This window comes from Trichosurus vulpecula, chromosome 2, assembly GCF_011100635.1.
Source record: "Trichosurus vulpecula isolate mTriVul1 chromosome 2, mTriVul1.pri, whole genome shotgun sequence".
Lineage (NCBI taxonomy): Eukaryota > Metazoa > Chordata > Mammalia > Diprotodontia > Phalangeridae > Trichosurus > Trichosurus vulpecula.
Window position 1 is genome coordinate 12,187,955 of NC_050574.1, and position 19,766 is coordinate 12,207,720.

At 40.4% G+C, this 19,766-nt stretch overlaps 1 protein-coding gene across 1 annotated transcript in view; it reads left to right on the forward strand.

Annotated features, from left to right (window-relative positions):
- The first annotated feature begins 1,177 nt into the window (after nt 1–1,177).
- LOC118839279 (homeobox protein MSX-2-like) overlaps nt 1,178–19,766 on the forward strand; it is a 62,510-nt gene continuing 43,921 nt past the window's right edge. Inside the window, exon 1 of the mRNA XM_036746729.1 lies at nt 1,178–1,261. The gene's annotated coding sequence lies outside the window, so the exon portion shown is untranslated. The remainder of the gene's footprint in view (nt 1,262–19,766) is intronic.

Sequence of the window (19,766 nt, forward strand, 5' to 3'; positions counted from 1 at the left end):
CTATTTTATTCGGAAACTAATAGGGAGTTCTGAATTCATCCAGAGTGATGCCTGACAAGATATACAGAAGAATGGTGGACTAAAGGGGGGGGGAAGAATACAGCATTAAAGTCGGAAAAGACCTCCCAGGCTTCATTTTCACACCCTGAGGAAAGCATCGGAAGCAGGATTTGAACCGCGTCTTGGGACTCCAATCAACCAGCGTTCTTCCCACTGAACCACACTGCCTTGTACTCCTACCACTTTTTCATTGCTGTGTCCAGAAACTGGTCTCATGAGGCTTTACATTCACAGAATTTCAATTTCTCCCAAGCCCTCCTCATCTTCCGGGCAACTTTTCAGTTTATACTAAATTTTTGTGCATCCAGAGCTCTAGTTCAGGATAAGTGAGACGGTTGCTCTACCATCACCACTGAGCTGTGACAGAAAAGCAGAAAGACTTTCCAACTAGCTGTGTTGATGAGTCAAATATTAAAGGCAGGAAGATGGGGGGCTGCAGGGGAGTGGGGGAGGAGCTCAATCCCTAGCCCTCCCCATACCATACTGTAGCGGGGTCCGAGGAGCCCAAAGCACAGGATTCCCTTTTCCACGATGGGTTCCCCGAAGGTGGACTCAAGCCATAAGCTGGGGTGCCTTCTCTCCGATTTCGCGACATACCGTGCAGACACGAGGCGCCCTACTGGGAGTCTGTGTGAGGAAGCTGGCCCCGGACTTCCCCAGGCCTGGGGCAGCAAACAAACAGTAGGTGACAGAAGCGAATCAGATAGCGCTCGTTAGTGGGACCCACAAGGCATGGAAGGATACCTCAAAGGAAGTCACCTTGGGTGAGAAATAGGGACGGCCGTTCCCATATTAGGGGACTGGGTAACAGAGAGGAAGCGGGTCGGGGGAAGGGAGTTCCAAGAAGTGGCAGAGGTTTTCAGAAAGCGTACTGGGACAAAGGTCAGAGAGCTTGTCTACCAGGCATGCTTAATAAGGCGCATGCATATTAATTTTCCCTCCCCGGGGTGGGCGCCCTCCTAGGACTGGCGCTGCATGCAGCAGGAGGGGGTCCGAGTCAACCCAGGGCAGGCGTCGGGGGCGTCCGTGACCCCGCCAATGAGAGTCGGCGGGAGGGGCCCCACAGGGAGGAAAAAGTTCTAACCGCTTCCCCCATCCGGAGCCAGTGTGACTTACTGTGCCTGCGGCCACAAGGGCTCGTCCCGGGCACCTTCCGAGCCGCACCCGGATCCTCGGAACCCACGGCCCGGCCCAGCTCCTGGTAAGAATCCCTCCGGGCCGCCCCCCAATCCTCCCGGGCCGGGCTGTCCTTTGCACACCCGGCCGCACAGTGCCTGGCTCTGGTCTTCGCGGGGACGTGCAAGGGGCGAGGGCGGTCCGAGGAGCTCCCGTTCAGCAGCAAGGGCCCGGAGGCGGCCCCCCACCCCGCTCCGCCCACACCGAAGCTCAGACTGGGGTCCGGCTCCAGGGCCCTCGGGCAGTGACGGGCAGAGGCCGGACACCCACCCCCAGGATCGGGCCAGGCCGGGGCCTCAGAAAGGGGTCGCGCCCCCGGGCAGCCCCACGGGCGTCCGAGGGACCGAAGGGGCTTTTTCACGGCGCTTTGAGCCGCTCCTGTCACGGCCGCCTCGGGGTGCGCCCAGCCAAGGTGCCGCCCCCACCCCCCCGGCCCCGCCTCACTCACCGCCTCGGCCCCCTCCTCCTCAAATCCGCGCTTCCTGCCTAGGGCAGCCAACCGAGCACCGGCACCGAGAGCCGGGGGAGGGGAGGAGCCCGCCGCGGGGCACTCTGGGGCTTGTAGTCCACGCTTGGGAGGGGCGAGGCGGCGAGGGGAGGAGGAAGGACGCACAAGGCCGTGGGGCGGGGCGTCTGTTCTCCAGCGGAGCCCCGCCCTGATCGAGGCAGGTGGCTGGTCAGCTGAGCCCCGGGTCCGCCCCGGGGAGACTAGTTGGCGGGAGATTGAAGAGTAGGGAACCAGTTAGAGGAAGGACGTGGGGAAGGTCTGCACTGCAACGTCTTTGGGGTCTAGACTGGGGATTCTTAAACTTTTTTCCACTCCCGACCCATTTCCGGCAGAGACATTTTTATACAACCCAGTATATAAGTATATAAAGTAAGCATACAAATCAAACATTTAGTTCTAATCATAAAGAAATTTATTTTAAAACAACTCCTTGTTATACAAATAATTTTACCATTTATTAAAAATTGAAGTAAATTTGCATACTAATGTGCTTGTTTATTGTTACATAAATAATTAAATCTTGGAATATTTGATACTGCAGGACATAGAGCACCTCAAGCGTTTTTTCAGAGTTGATTGATATTTTGATTTTATAATCCTCAATGCTGAGAACACCGCTTTGCATAAATACATAGTGCAAAATGGCAGGAGGATGTTTAGGGCCATTTTAGAAATTGTTAGAAATTCTGTCCTAATCCCAAGCCAAAATTAATTTAACTATTTTGTATGTACAGCAAAAACACTGCAATTCATAATATACAATAGTCTCGAATCCGAGCCGAGGTGTTTCTGGCAGCATTGCATTTTGTGATGGCAGGGGCAGTGCAACCTCAGGATGTTATGTGTTCAGAACCAAGGCTGCAGTGAAGTTGGGTGATGCAATATGGGAAAGCGCTGCCATCAACACCTAGGATTCATCACGCATCTGATTTTGAATTAATTTTTCATCATTGTGCATTCAGAAATCTTGTTACCAAATTTTCCAGGACCCCCACATACTCGATGGTCTATAGCATCTTTTACCAGAAACCATTCTCAATCCCCCTTCATTCCAGTGCCTTCCCTCTGTTAATTATTTCCTGTTTATCCTATATGCTGCTGCTTTGTATTTCTTTGCATATTTCTTCCCCTTTACAATGTAACCTCCTCGAGGGTAGGGGCTGGAGTTTTGGTTTTTTCCCCCTCTATTTGTGTCCCCCAGCACTTAGCGTAGTAGTGCTTGGTACGTGATGCAACATTCATCCTTCATTTTTGAAGAGGGCCAGTGACATCTGGGGGTGAATTGTATTTAAATGAGGCAGAACTGCCCAAAGTCGTCAGCCTCACTATCTTCCAGAGTCATCAAAGTTCTGTGGCCAGACAAAGTCAGGAAGATCTTGGGTGAGAGTCCAGGATGCGGTGGATGACCTAAGCACTGAGTGATCCACAGCACCTGCTTCATGGCCCTGGGAAAAAATTGCTCTCATCCTACCATTCAGCAGTCTTCTCGTGCCTAGGGGTAAACAGAGACCTGTCAGTTACCTTCAACCTGACTTAGCCAAATGCCAAGTTTACTGCAGTGCTGCTGCTTAATAAATATTTATTGATTGATTTACCTATACAGCAGATGAAACAGGCTTACCTGGTCAATTCAGCCTGCTGGGAGCTAGGGAGAAGGAAAGTGTGTTAGGGGCTATGGAGCCAGAAGGGATTCTCTGGAACCTTATCTCCTATACTATGGAGAGGGAAACTGGGGCTCTCCTTCTCCAAGGAGCCAGAGCCAAAGGCCTGGAAGGGGAGGGGTAAGGAGCCAGAACACCTGGAATTCAGGTAGCTCCCTACCCAGGGCCAGGCTGTGAAGAAGGGAAGGGTCCAAGGATCTTGGAATGCTGTCGATGGCAGGGACCAGGAATCCTAACTGTAGAGCCCCATGGGATTGAAGAGGTCGTTTAGTCCCGGCCGCTCATTCGCACATAACTGAGGTCCAAGTGACTTGCCCATACTCCAACAGATAATAAGGGGCAGCAGGGGTCTGAACGCCTGCTTCTTTCCACTATAATTCTCTGCCTTGCCTTTATTTTAAAGGTCATAGAGCCCTTGTTTTTACAGATAGAGAAACTGAGACAACAAGGTCAAAGTAATCACAGACTATCAGAGACTGGGAGGAATGTTAAAGATTTGTTGTCTAGTTGTGCTGACTCTCCATGGCCCCGTGACTGGGGTTTTCTTGGCAAAGATACTGGAGTGGTTTGCCATTTCCTTCTCCAAGCTCATTTTACAGATGAGGAAACTGAGGCCAACAGGGTGAAATGACTTGCACAGGGTCACACAGCTAGGAAGTGTCTGAGGCCAGATTTGAACTCAGGAAGATGAGTCTTGCTGACTTCAGGTCCCTGCCCTCTATCCACCGTGCCTTGAAAGATTATCTACTCTGACTATACTCTTTAAAGCCCACCATGCCACCTCCTGATTACAGATGAGAAGATTAAATGACCTACTAGACAAACTAGTGGTTAAGGGCAGAGTCTGATGTGGAAACAGTGGCTTTCTGACTGAATTTAGAGCTCTTCTCACTCCTGGGGCCGGGAAGAAGATAAAAGGTTGTTTTTTAGAGAGAGTGTGTTCGTTCAGGGGACAGTGGAGAGATAGCGGCTGTACCTCACTCCCATCTATGAAACCCCTTCCTCAGATACACTCTTTTTAAAAAAAATTAATTTAGTTTTAGTTTTCAGCATTCACTAAGATTTTTGAGTTCCACAGTTTCCCCCTCCCTTGCCTCCCTCTCCCCAAGACAGCATGCAATCTGATATTTCCATATGCTCTTTCCAGAAGCTGTGAAGCCCTCAACTCCCATCCTCTTGGCTGAGGTGCTTTAAGGTATTTATAGGCCTAGGTAAAGTTTGTGCCCCCCTGAAGTTACTGCCCACCAGAGGCTTTGAGCCTCTACCATAATGTCAGAAGGAGTTTTAGAGCCTGGATTTAGAATTTCTACAGCTTGAATATGAACCTCTGCTCTTCAATTTATGTGACCTTGGGAATGTCTGCCTCTTAGAATCTCCAGCTTCTTAAGTGCCCCTAGCTAGAAAAGACTGAGTCTAATGTCCCCAATTACCACTGCCATGGAGGAGAGACAGGGATCGTTTTAAATTTCTTTTGTTGATATTTGCCTTTACATCTCTCTTTAGCTCCCTGCGCCCTGCCCACCTGACACTATTTCCTGGGCCTGGTGCTCCAATCTTCATGTAGATGTCCTCCCTACCCTTCTTGTCTTTACAAAAAAACTGTATTCCTCTACTCTTTTCATAAAACCATACAAATAATTGTATTAACTTTATGATTTTAGTTGAAATCAGGGGTTTATTGCCATTTTTATAAAACAAAAGTATCTTAAATATACCACAAAAATAATCACATATTTGCTAAAAATCCATCACATTTTCCATACATACGTAATAACCATAATAATGTCAACGTAATAGGTGGATTTGTTTTCAAGTAAAAAGTTTCTCAAAAGTTGTCGCTGATATTTCTACTCATAATTACTTAATGCTTATAACTACCAAACTGAAGGTCTGCAGAGCCATTGTGCTGTGTTATACGCCTGTGAAACCTGGACAGTCTGCTAGCACCATGCCAGGAAACTGAATCGCTTCCATTAGAATTGACTTAGAAAGATTCTAAAGATGACCTGGCAGGATAAGGTACCAGACACTGAGGTCATTTGTCAAATAAAACTGCCAAGCATTCAAAGTCTACTGCAGAGAGTGCAACTCTGATGGGCTGGCCACATTGTTCAAATGCCAAACATACGCTTGTCAAAAAGACCATTTTATGGAGAACTCACACAGGGCAAGTGCTCACATGATGGTCAGAAAAAGTGATACAAGGACACTGTCAAGGTCTCTCTTAAGAACTTTGGAATTGATTGTGTGATATGGGAGACACTGGCACAGGACTGCCCATTTGGTGTGCCCTCATCAGAGAAATCACTGAGCAAAACAGAATTGAAGTAACTCAAAAGAAACTCAAGATGCACAAAGTTAGAGAATCCACCCCAAATGTTCACATGGACTATTTGTGCCCCACTTGTGGTAGAGCATTCTGAGTTCGTATTGGTCTGGTCAGCCACAGCTGCATGCACTTGACTCTAACATAGTGATGTCATGAAGGACAACAACCAACCAATTGTTAATCAATCAGACCTGATTGTCAGTTATCGGTAACACCCACTCATCCGAAGGCATATAAGTATAGAGAGGCCACCATTATTCCTCTTTGGCATTGGAGAGAGTCACTGACCCCTTATTTGCTAGCATGATTGATAAAATGATTAATTACCCAGAAACTGTCTCTCAATCTTTTTATGTCACAATTTATAGTAATATGTAATTACTTATAATGTATAATAATATATAATTTATTTGAAATAATATACAATATAATAACCATATTATACTATATAATATAATAATTTGTAGAACAATCCAACCTATACAATTTTTAAGCAAAATAGGCATAAAAATGGGTTAATGAATTCTCTAGTCAGTGCAAAGACCCTGAATACAGAGGGAGACAGATTTTTATGTACTTAAAAAAATTAATCAAATAAAACCAATTAATTAAAAGAAAACAATTAGCAGGATGCAGCATAGGATACAAAATTGAGTAATTTGATTTCTAATTGGAGAAAAGATTAGGGGATTTCCAAGTTGGGAGGGAGCAAGAGTAAGTTTTGGATGAGTTGGGAGTAGAATGAATAGGTTTTGGGGTCTTTCTTTTCCCAAAATTGAGAGGTGCTGATTAATTGCATCCACATGCATTTCTGAAACAATAGATAACTTCTACCATTTAGTTTGTCGTGGATGATTTGCAGAAAAATTACAAGAAGGAGGATAATACATATATCAGCACAAAATAGAATCAGTGTTCTTATGAATCTAATTGATTCTATTGATTCCTACACCAAACCAACTCCATTTTGTAACTGCTCTTCACTTTATATCATCAGTTCCCGACTTTGATTAATCAGGGAGAGGTCAGACCACTCCCCCATGAATCAATTATCTATAAGCCAAATCTATAAAGTTTATCACAGCTTCATTATCAGAATCAGGATTGCATACCAAAGAGAAGACCGCTAGATGTCACTCTTTCACACAGTTTAGAGTAACAGTTAATACATACGTCAAAAATTAAAATCATACCTAAAACAAAAAGAACTTAATTATGGTGGCTAATAACCCATTAGCCGGTAACCAAATGAACCAGGAGGAAGAATTCCACCAACGGTCATTTGGTTCAGACAGTTGCAGCTCTGCTATAACCTGTTGAATTTCATGAAGGTTCATGACAGTTTCCCCTGACAGTTTAATATAGGAACAGGACTGATTGATTATAGCACAGGCCCCTCCTTGTAATGCTGTGATAAGATCTAGAACCATACGATTTTGTAAGGCCAATTATGCTAAGAGATCCATCTCAGTGTGGAGGAAGGAAATGGGTTTACTTGTGGCCAGGGCAGGTTTCTTAATTTCAGGTGATGGATTTCTAGTAGCCTCCTCTAATGCTGCTACTCCTGTGGATGGAAATAATGACCTGAGGATCTTCATTCCTAACCTGTTCTCATTCACAGCGTTACCACTAATGTCTCTCTGTCTCTCTGTCTCTCTCTTTCTCTGTCACAATGCACTTTACAAATCTCATCTTATTCTCTTATCCTCACCACAACCCTGGGAGGTAGGTGTTAAGAGTATCCCCATTTTACAGGTGAGAAAACTAAGACTGATAGAGATTAAGTAACCACATAGCTAGTAAGTGCCTGAGGCAAAGATGTTTTTAAATTTCTGTATTGGATAAAAGAGAAGGATTAAAAGCCTAAGAGCAGGGCACAAAGTAAATGGCATAATAATCACTGATAGCATGAAAAAGTCATTAGTAAGAGGTGGAGCCAGAGTAGCAAGAAGTAATACAGTAAACTCCCTTTCCCCAAGCTCAATCTCCCAAAAAACCTTCTCCAATCAGATCTAAAAAACACACCAGATCAAACTCTGATGTGCAAATCTAAGGAAAAGACATAGCGAGTCAGTTTCCCTCCCCAGGTCAGCATAGGGAGACAGATGTAGAAGTCTATGGACACTAGGTCTGGCCAAGTGCCCTCCATGTGGAGCAGGAAGAGGCTGAATACCTGGACAAGAAGAGATCCAGAACCACACTGGGGCAGCACATGGGAAGAGGTGCCAACTGGCAGATTTGTCACCCCTATTAGCTGTGTGGCTCAGTGGATAGAATGCTGGGACTGGAGAAAGGAAGACCTGAGTTCAAATCTAGCTTTAGATACTTACTATCTGTCCGACTGTGGGCAAGTCACTTAACTTCTGTTTGCCTTTAAGAGAGAAGGAAATGGCAAGGCATTAGAGTATCTTTGCCAAGAATACCGCAAGAACAGTATTGGCACGTCATGGTCCACAGGGTCACAAAGAGTTGGATATAACTAAAATACTAAACAACAATGTCTGCTTCCAGGTCACAGATCCAGCGTGGACTGAGAAGGAGACTTGTAATCATGAGTGACATTCTGAGGTACAGAGCCCCTTTTGGCGCTGGGCTGAGAAGAACCAATCCAAAAGCAATCAGTGGCAATTTATGATTGATTTCAGGAGCAGAGCGGTATCTAAATTAAAACTTTAACCCAATCTGAAACTGGAAGAGAAATAATTGAGAAAGAACTCCCAGACCAAAGGGGAGCCTACTATTCTGTCACTCTGAAGGAGAATGCTTTCTAGCTGGCTCATAATAGTAACATCCAGAAGCATTCTACTGCTGCTCAGGCACAAATCCAGTTCAGGAATTAGCACAGCTCAGACTAGGGGGACAACAATTAGATTTTTTTCACCAGATCAGACCACTTGGGGAAACACTTAATACTTGTGGGTACCCAGCCTGATGTGACCCTGATATCCGGGAATAATACAACAGTAAATAGCCCCCAAGAAAGCAGCAGCAGGACTAGCTGAGACCTTCCCTCTAGAAATGCACAGAACTCAGCTTTAATATCAAGTCCAAAGTCAGAAAGTAAGCTAAAAAGAATGAATAAACAAACAAACAAACAAACAAAAGAATCCCATCATAAAAGGAGCATAGTGATAGGGATGCTACTGACACAGAACCAGAAGAAGAGCTTGACTCTAAAACAGCTACAGACAAAGCCTCAGAGAAAAATAACTCAGGCACAAATTTAACTAGAATACCTAGAAGAGATGAAGCAAGAGTTTGGGTTTTCTTAAAGTTCAAAAATGTTTTCATCAATTAAATGAGAGTGCTAGAGGAAAACTTGGAAAATATAGTCAATCCTCAACTTTCACAGGGGTAATGTTCCTAGAAAACAGTGCAAAAGCCAAAAATGTGAATGTTGATTTATTGAATCTATGGGAACTAGGGGGTTAGGTCCCTGTGATCACCAAAAATTGTAATCTTTCATTAGTGATTGGTGAAAATACTTTTCTGCCGCAAATTCTTCATAACAAAACATTAATTCTGATAATATGTACTTTTCCTAGCAGAGTTACTATGAAATAACCCATAAAATGCAGCACACTAAATAAAATTGGTAACATGTAAAACATTTTTTTCTTGCTAGTAATTCCCTAGAATTGTGTACTTTTGTGCTAACATTTCAGTTGAAAAAAAGTGAGTTCAGAAAATATTCACTTTTCATAGCCCACAAAATCTATAATAACATAAGCACTGTATAGCAAACAAAATTTTTAAAAGGAAACCATTTTTTGGCCTGACTCTTACCTTCCACTTTGTCAGATGGTGGTATAAGGGAGTTGGACTTTATACTATACTGCTGTAAACCTCTCTACTGGCAAAGGACAGATCAGCTTGAAATAATCCATCAGTAATGACTGTTTCCTTTGTTGTTTGAGATTCTTAAGGGTGTTGGAGTATGGGAGCATTGTAAAGGCAAATTTACAAAAACTTACCCACATCGCATTTCTCATCTTTTTCTCTTCTGTGCATAATTGCAAATATGAATGTTTGCCAATAAAAAAGTGAAAAATGAGGTTACTAATAAAATCATGCAAATGCTGGAAAACATATCCAAGTAACAAATTCCCTGAAAATTAGAATGTACTCATGATTCCTTGACACAACAAGAAATATTAGAACAAAATCAAAAGACTAAAAAAGAAAAGAAACTACATGGCATTTCATAGGAAAAAAAACAACAACCTGGAAAACAGATTAAGGAGAAAAAAAATAAGAAGCATTAGACTTCCAGAAATCAATAACAAAAAAAGAGCCTAGACATATTTTAAGAAATCTTAAAAGAAAGAACACTGCAGAGATCTCTTATAAGCAGAGTAGAAATGAAAATAAAAAGAATCCATCAGTTACCTCCTAAAAGACACTCCAAAATGGAAACTCCCAGGAACATCATAGCCAAATTCCAGAGCTTCCTGGCCAAAGAAAAAAATACTGCAAGTAGCTAGAATGAAAGAATTCAAGTATTGAGAAACCACAGTCAGGCACACCCACAATTTAGCAGCCATTGTAAAGGAGCAGAGAACTTTAAATATGATATTCCATAAGGCAAGCACTATAGACTGAAAGCCAAGAATAATTTACTCAGTGAGACTGAGTATTATCATATGGGAGAAAATAGATTTTAGTGAAATAGAGGACTTCCAAGAATTATGCATGAAAAGTAGTGAATAGAAACACTGACATTCAAGACTGGGATTAGAGACAGAAATGAAAGGAAACATAAAAATGTAAATACAAACAATCAACAAAAGAAGTAAATGAAGATTAAAGCTGTTAATCTCATATGGGGATATGTTATATGTGTTCCCTCTGAAGCTTATAATCATCAAGGATCATAAAGGGAATCTAATTATTAAAATTGTGGCATTTAAAAAAGTTCGAAAGTCGTAATTTTGGGGTAATTTAATCATTTTATTAACATTTTAATAAAGGCTGGTCATTTAGCTATATCTCTATTAGACCAAAGACCCCTCCTGGCAATGGGCTCACAGTTTCTATGCCTTTGAAAGAGCAGGTATTCCTGAGGATGGCAATAAACTCTGATTGGTTAACAATGAAAAAATAAATATTACAGTGAGAGGGTGGGCTATATTGCAATGAGAACCTTTGAGATATGTGACTTTGATCACCCAAATCTTGGTCAAAGAGACATCAATTTCCATACCATCTGTCTGACAAAAGGGAGGATCCACATTTTCCCAGACCTGTCAGAGTAAACCCAATGAGCAGGAATACACCCATTAGCCTAAATTTAGAATTTCTTTTACTGTTTCTAATTAGATCTCAGCCATCCTGGCTGGGTAAATCTTTCAGAAAGATTTCCCACAGTGGTTGATTTCTGGGTAAGGAAGTAGAAAAGGGGAAAAATCTTGTTCCTAATACAATAATTGGTTATTAAATACAAGAAAGAAATAATCATTTCTCACAAAGGCTTGGGAGTGGTTCTGTTATGTCTGGATGATCTTTAAAAGAGTGGATAGAGACTGAAAGAGAAATATACATGAAAGAGGGAGGATGAAAGGAAAGTTAGAGAAAATTATCTCATCTAATCAAAGCGCTCATGTGTAGTCATGCAAAACACATTTCCATATGAGTCATGCTGTGAAAGAAAACAGACAAAAAACCAAGAAAAATAAATAAGTTAAGAAAAAATTATCTTCAAGATGCATTCAAGCCCTTCCAGCCCTTTCTCTGGAGGTGGATAGCATTTTTCATCATAAGTCCTTCAGAATTGTCTTGGATCGTTGTATTGCTGAGAATAGATAAGTTATTCACAGTAGATCATCATACAACATTGCTCTTACTATAGTTGTAAACCTAGTAGTGGTATTGCTGGGTCAAAGGGCACAGGTAGTTTAATAACTCTTTGGGCATAATTCCAGATTGTGCTCCAAAATGGTTGGATCAGTTCACAATTCCACCAACAACGAATTAGTGTCCCAATTTTTCCACATCCCTTCCCACATTTGTCACTTTTCCCTTCCATCATTTTAGCCAATCCAATAGGTTTCAAATGATATCTCAAGATTGTTTGAATTTGCATTTCTTTAATCAATAATGACTCAGAGCATTTTTTTCATATGACTATAAATTGTTTTGATTTCTTCATTGGAAAACTGCCTGTTCATATCCTTTGACCATTTATCAGTTGGGGAATGACTCATACTTATAGATTTCACAAAGTTCTTTACGTATTTTAGATATGAGACTATTTATTTGATAAACGGTCTATAGAAAATTTTCCCAATTTTTTGCTTTCCTTCTAATCTTAGCTACATTTGTCTTATTTGTACAATAACTTTTTAATTTAATGTAATGGAAATTATCCATTCCATACCTAACTTGCTCTCTGTCTCTTGTTTACTCATAAATTGTTTGCCTTTTCCTATAATATATAAGTAATATGTTCTGTGTCCTTTTCATTTTCTTGTAAAATCTCTCTTTGTGTTTAGGTCATGTATCCATTTTGACCTTATCTTGGTAAATGGTGTCAGATATTGGTTTATGGCCAGTTTCTGCCATAACTGCTTTCCAGTTTTCCCAATTTTTTTTTTTACCAAATAATGAATTCTTATCCCAAAATCTTAAGTCTTTACACTTGGCAAATGCAAGATTAGTATGTTTATTTGCTGCTTTATTGCATATCTACTCTATTCTATTGATCTGCCTTTCTATTTCTTAGCCAGTACCAGGTAGTTTTGATAATTACTGCCGTATAATACTGTTTGAGATGTGGCACTACTAAACCTCATTCCTTTATACTTTTTTTTCATTATTTCCTTTGCTATTCTTGACTTTTTGTTCTTCCAAATGAATTTTATTATTTTTTTTCTAATTCATATTCAGTGATGTAATTACTATTTGTGAATTTCTCTCCATCTCGTCTTTACTCACTATTTTCCTTCTCAGCCTCTATTTTCACCTTATCCCTGTTTCCTTATCTTCTCCCCTTCCCCTCTTATTCCTTATTTTAGCCACCCCTCTAAAAGTTCCTCCCTTATCTATTCACCCCACCCTCCTAATCTTAGTCTATATACCCTTTTAAAGTCCCTCCCCCCACCCCCCCAGTTTTTTCTCACCTCTCTAGAAGTTCAGAAGACTTCTAAACCCCTTCAGATGTACTCATTGTTTCTTCTGCAACCTAGATGAGAGTTAGGTTTCAATATTACCAGCCCTCCACCCGCACCTGCTTTCTTTCTATTAGTTCTTCCGTTTCCCATTTTCATTCCATTTTCATGAGATTATTTTTCCTTTTAGTCTTTTCCTACCCAGTTTTGTTTTTCAGAATCACCTCAGCATACACAGCTGAGCCACAGCCTTTCATTCAAATTGCCTTAGTAAGGGTAACAGTTGTAAGAATACTAGTACTAATAATAACTAATAATTACTGATATTAATAACATTTTCATAAATCATAAGTAAACAGTTTTACTTAATCATTACCTTGTAATTAGTCTTTAATGATTTCCTTTTATTTCTTCTGCAGCTTTTATATCATATTTTCTGGTCTTTTTGTTACAAATACCTGAAAGTCTTTCAGTTCATCAAATGTCCTTTTTCCATTCAGGATTATACTCAACTTTGCTGGACAAGTTATTTTTGGATGCAACTCCAGTTCCTTTCCTCTTTGAAATATAATGTTCCAAGACCTATGGTCTGTTAGTGTAGAAACTGCTAGCTCCTGTGAAATCCTGATTGTTTTCCACAGTATTTAAATTGGTCTTTCCCCCTTGTTGCTTGCAATATTTTCTCTTTAACCTGGGTATTTTAAAACCTGGCAATGATATTGCTGTAAGTTTTCATCCTAGGACTCTTTCAGATGGTGATTGGTGGATTCTTTCTATTTCTGTTTTACCTTTTTGTTCTAGAACTTCAGACTTTCTTCATGATTTTCTTGCATCAGTCTTATTTCTCTTCCCAATTTTTCCACTTCTTCTCTTACTTGATTTTTAAAATCCTTTCTGAACTCTTCCATGACCTAGGGCCAATTTGTACTTTTCTTTGAGGCTTTGGATGTAGGAGTTTTGACTTTTTTTGTGTTCTGAGTTTGTGTTTTGATCATCCCTGTCAATGTAATACCTTTCTATGGTCAGGATCTTTTTCTGCTGTTTGCTCATTTTCCAGCCTATTTCTTGACTTTTATCTCCATGCTAAAGTGGGGCTCTGCTTCCAGAATGGAGGAGACACCATCTCAAGATTCAGGTTTTTTTTGTGCAGCTGTTTTCAGAGATAATTCTGGGTACCTGTAAGTGTTAAGCTCTTCCAAGATGGCATGATCTAGGGAGAGGTGTGTTTGCCAATCTCCTGTACTGTGCACTGGTCTGTGAGTAATCACAAGCACTTTTTTCCACCTTGGAACTGTGACCAGGGTCCTTGCTCCCCTGTGGCCACAAGCTCTGGTGTGTTAGTGCTCCTCCTTGCCCTGGGACTGAGACCTAGGACTGCAAACCAGATCCAAGTATAGGCAATGCAACAGACTCCTGCCCCCAGTACCGGCAAAGGGAACCCTGTGAATCTCCTTCTGACCAGTCGTCCGGCCCCCTTACTGTTTGTGGCCTGAGAAGTCTAGAAACCACCACTGCCACCATTAATTCAGTGGCCCCCAAGTGCTGCTGCTGGTTTGCTGGGGCCCAGCCTGCTCTAGTGAGGCCTGCGCTAGAGTGCATTCCACTTTCACTCTGGTGTAATAGACCTTTCTTGCCAACTTTCTAAGTTGTCTTGGTCTGGAAAATTGTTTCACTCTGCCTTTTTGTGGGTTCTGCCACTCTAGAATTTATTTAGAGTCATTATTTACAGATATTTGGATGGATTTGAGGGAGACTTCAGGTGAGTCTTTCCTTTTCTCTGCCATCTCGGCTGCACCCCCAGAGCTTTTAGTTTTTAATGAAGTAGGAGTATTGAGGTAGAGTAGAAGAAGATTTAGAAGACAGAGATAGAAGATAGATTTTTTTTTTGATAAGAAAAAACACAGAAAAGTCACAGGTGCCCAATTTTTGTTTTGCTTCTGTTTCCTCTGCAATGGAAAAATACCTTTGAACTGAAAATAATAGGATAAAAATGCCTGTGGGAGGTGATACCCAAGAAAGTTCATATAGATTGGGAGAGGTACCCTAGAAATGGAGAAAGGAAATATGCCAATTTTCAAAATAAAAAGAAAATAATGGAATATAAGCCAGTGAGTTTTACTTTGATTCCTGGAAAGTTTCTGGAATGAATAGTTATTTCATGGACATCTTGAAAAGGAAGAAATGATTCCAGAGGACTCACGATGAAACATGTTGCCCTGCTCCTTGGAGACAGGTCATGGATTTATAGTTAAAATCGAAACATTACATTTGGACATGGCCAATGGAGAAATTTGGTTTGCTTCACTATACTTATTTGTTACAAGAGATTTGTTTTTCTCTCTTTTCCATTGTGTAGAAACTTCAGGGTTGGGGGGAAGAAGAGGCAGATTTTCATGAACTGAAAAAAGAAAATTTAAATTAAAATAAAAGGAAGATCCTGTTCTTTGCTAGCATAAAAAGTCCTGGCCTAATATTTTGGTATCTGTTGGACATTTACTTCAGTAATGCCTTCTTTAAGCAGCTAGATGGCAGAGTGCCTGGAGCCACAAGTACTGCGTTCAAAATGAGTCTCTAACAGTTATTTACTAGCCATGTGACCCTGGGCAAGTCACTTAACCTACACCTGTCTGAGTTTGCTCATCTACCACCCAGAGTTGATGTAAGTGTCAAATGAGACAATATTTGTAAAGCTCTTTGCAAGAATTACATCACAATGGAAATGCTAATTTTGAGATATATTTGGCATATTTCCTTTCTCCGTTTCTAGGGTACCTCTCCCAATCTATATGAACTTTCTTGGGTATCTTCTCCTACAGACATTTTTATTCTATTATTTTCAGTTCAAAGGTAATTTTCCATTGCAGAGGAAACAGAAGCAAAACAAAAATTGGGCACCTGTGACTTTTCTGTGCTTTTTCTTATAAAAAAAAATCTATCTTCTATCTCTGTCTTCTAAATCTTCTTCTACTCTACCTTGTACATCTCCTAGTAAAATCAGAGTCAAAAATAGTGGACAGTTTAGTCACTTTTTATTCAATTTTTTTATTCAAATTGAAATTCAAAACAGTGACGAGGAAGGCATTAGTTGTAACAGATAAGCACTGAGTTTAGAATCAGCAAGACTACCTCGGATGCTCCCTAGCTCCATAACCCTGGGTAAGGAACAGCCTCTCTCTGCCTTAGTTTTCTTATCTTTAAAATGGGAAGGCTCCTTTCTCAGTGGCTCCTATGGTCCTATCCAAAGAAGGAGGCCTAGCCGGACCAAATCTGAAACTATAGCACAAAGCAAGAGTCATCCAAATTATTTTGTTCCACTTAAAAATAAAGATATTGAGAAACTGAACAGATCAGGGGTGTAATAGACAAAAGATAAGGATAATAGTAACCTTGTGTCACATCAATCCAAAGGCCTCATCTATGGGGCCAGGACTGAATAATCACTATAAAATGCTAGAAACACTGGAAAGTAGTCTGGCAGAAGACACATATAGTCATACATAAGTCATCAGATACTCAAGTTAGCCCCTTAGAGAAAAGGGGCTACCGAATTAGAGGAGCCATGGGGAAGATCAATTTAAAGGTATGGATAGTGGAAAAGTTCATCTCCAAACAAGGCACAGATAGGGCAATTTTCAATCAAAAGGGCAATTTTCATCACACTAAAAAATGCGTCTAAATCAATACATCTAAATTTTAAAGAGAAGCAATTAATTTGTAGCAAGTTTACCTGATAAAGGTCTCATATCCAAGATATATAAAGAATGGATACAGATTACAGTCAGGTAGATGAAGAAGGGATACAATAGGCATATGGTCAAAAGCTACAAAGAGGCAATTTTAAAGGAGGGAATGCAAGTGATCAAAAACCAGATTTAAAAAGTGCCTTGTCATAATCAGTAATTCAGATCACTTATAATTAGATTCCCAGAACGGTGAAAGTGATAAGGAAATGAGAATCACAAATATCAGAGCGGATTTATCTTGTTTGGCAGCATATGTGTTATGAGTTTTATATATTTGTTTTCCTTCTCAGCTATAGGAGGGCAGGTTATAGGGACAGAAAATACAAGTTAATTTAAGAACCAAGTTTAAATTAGAAAAAAACAAGCCTAAGAAAAACATTCCAAGTCATTAATAATTAGATGAATTCAATGAAGTCAACAGTCAGGTTCCACCTTGCACTCAGGCAAATGACAATGATGAGAAAAAATGAAAATAACTAGTGTTGGAAGGGCTGTGGGCAAATAAGCTATTGGTGAAGCTGTGGAAACCAAAAAGCCCACTAAATTGTTTATAGCCTTTGACTCGGTGATACCACTTGAAGACATATTCCCTTAAATAAATGAAAGAGGAAAAGGACCAAAGTGGACAAATTTATTTATAACAACTCCTTTTGCTATGGCAAAGAGCTGCAAACTAGGATGTGATGCTCTGCAATAGGGCAATGGCAAATTTTTGTGTATGAATTGAATGTAACATCAATATGCCTTTAAAAATATGCCGTTTCATTGAAGGGCTGTAATAGGAAGAGCTGCGATGAACTAATTCAGTGGGCACTGAGTACAATAACAACGTTGTAGGTGGTGAAGCCGTTAGAGTGCTGGGCCTGGAAACGGGAGGACACACCTTTGTGAGTTTGAATCTGGCCTCAGACACTTACCAGCTGTGTGACCCTGGGCCAGTCTCTTAAGCTTGTTTGCCTCAGTTTGCTCATCTGCAGAAGGAAATGCCAAACCATTCCAGTATCTTTTCCAAAAACAATCCCAAATGGGCTCGTGAAGAGTCGGACATGACTGGAACAGCTGAACAACAACAAAAAGGCCAACAACTTTGAAAAACATCACAACTCTGATTATTGTAATGATTAGCTGCTATACCAGAGGATTTATAAAGGTCTGTGCTACCTGTCTCCTGAGTAAAAGGTAAATAGATACATGATGTAGAATAAAAAGCACATTTTAGTACTGGCAAAGAAATAAAAAGGTACATCAGTGGAATAGAGTAGACCTACAATTTACAGCAGCAAATAAACATAATAACCTTGTATCTGACATGTGTAAAGACTTAAGATTTTGGAATAAGAATTCATTATTTGGTAAAAGTTGCTGGGAAAACTGGAAAGCAATATGGCAGAAACTGAGCATAGACCAACATCTGACACCATTTACCAAGATAAGGTCAAAATGGATACATGACCTAGGTATAAAGAGAGCTTTTACAAGAAAATTAGAAGAACACGAAACTTATCACTTATCAGAGTTATGGATAAGTGAACAATTTATGAATAAATAAGAGATAGAGAGCAAGGGTAGGTGTAAAATGGGGATCATTTTAATTACATTAAATTAAAAAGGTTTTGTACAAATAAAACAAATGCAGTTAAGATCAGAAGGAAAGCAGAAAATAGGAAAAAAAATTTTATAGACAGCTTATCAGATAAAGGTCATGTCTCAAATATATAAAGAATTTTGCAAAATCAGTATGAATATGAGTCGTTCCCCAATTGATAAATGGTCAAAGGATGTGAACAGGCAGTTTTCCAATGAAAAAATCAAAACAATTTACAGTCATATGAAAAAATGCTAAGTCATTATTAATTTAGATGCCAATTCAAACAATGATATCATTTTACACCTATCGGACAGGTGAAAATGATTGAAGAGGAAAGCAACAAACATTGGAGGGGATGTGGAAAAATTGACATACTGATTCATTGTTGGAAGAATTGTAAACTGATCCATTCATTTTGAAGAGCTATCCGGAATTATGCCCAAAGAGTTGTTAAACTACCTATGCCCTTCGACTCAGCAACACTATATGTATATAGTATATATAAATATACACATTATAGTATGTACTATATATGCTATATGTAGTATATACAATATAGTATACTATATGAATATGCATGTATATGTATACATATACATACACACACACATATATATGTAAAATTATTCTATATATACATCTATTTGTCAGATCTTTCTTTGGATACAGATAGCATCTTTCTTCATATGCCCTTTATAGTTAATTTGGGTATTTATAATAGTCAAAATAACTTATTTGCTTAAAGTGGTTCTTAAAACAATATTGCTGTTACTGTATAGAATGTTCTCTTGATCCTGCTCATTTCATTCTTCACTTATTTCATGCAAGTCTTTCTATGTTTTTCTAAGATAATTGAGCTCATCATTTCTTATAGCATAGTAGTATTCGAGCGCAATCGTATAACACAACATCTGGCTTGAAGTGAAACCATATTATTATTTACTTAGGACAAACTCAAACCAATCAAGATTTACAGTTTCAGAGTATATCATACAGAATCTCAATTTTCCCAAGGACCATTTACTGCTGACATCTCAAAATATAGTTACTACTACTTTCAATTAGTCCAGTTCACTTGTAGTTCTTGGATCTGTGTCCCAGAGCAGGACTAGGGAGGGAGGGAGGTGACAGAGCTGGGAGACAATAGGAGCTGTCGGGGGTAACTAGCCTGGTGGGTTGTGACCCAGATGGAAGGTGAGCTCTGGGAGAGAGGTGGGCAGCCTAGGAAGAGGCCAGGGTTATAAGGAGAGTCAGTCCTGTGGCCATGGAATGCCAGGGCTAGGGGCAGAAAGGAAGGCAGGGGTCTGAGGTATGAGTGGAGGAAAAGAAAGATTCTGGGGCCAGAGGGCTGACCCCACTAAGGCCTCTGCCACCTCTTCTTCTTGCTCAGTGGTCAGCCTTTTCTAGGTAAACTCTACAATGGATGACTCCTCCTAGCAGCCTTCTTAGCTGGTTAAGGAGCAGCCCTGGGAGCTCAGATCACTGTGTCCTGAAAACCTATTGTTGGGGTTGCAGATCTGAGGTAAAATTGAGCCAGAAAGTCAGCGATGTTAGGTGGTGTCCTTGTCCTCTAATTGACTAGCCCTTGAAGAACA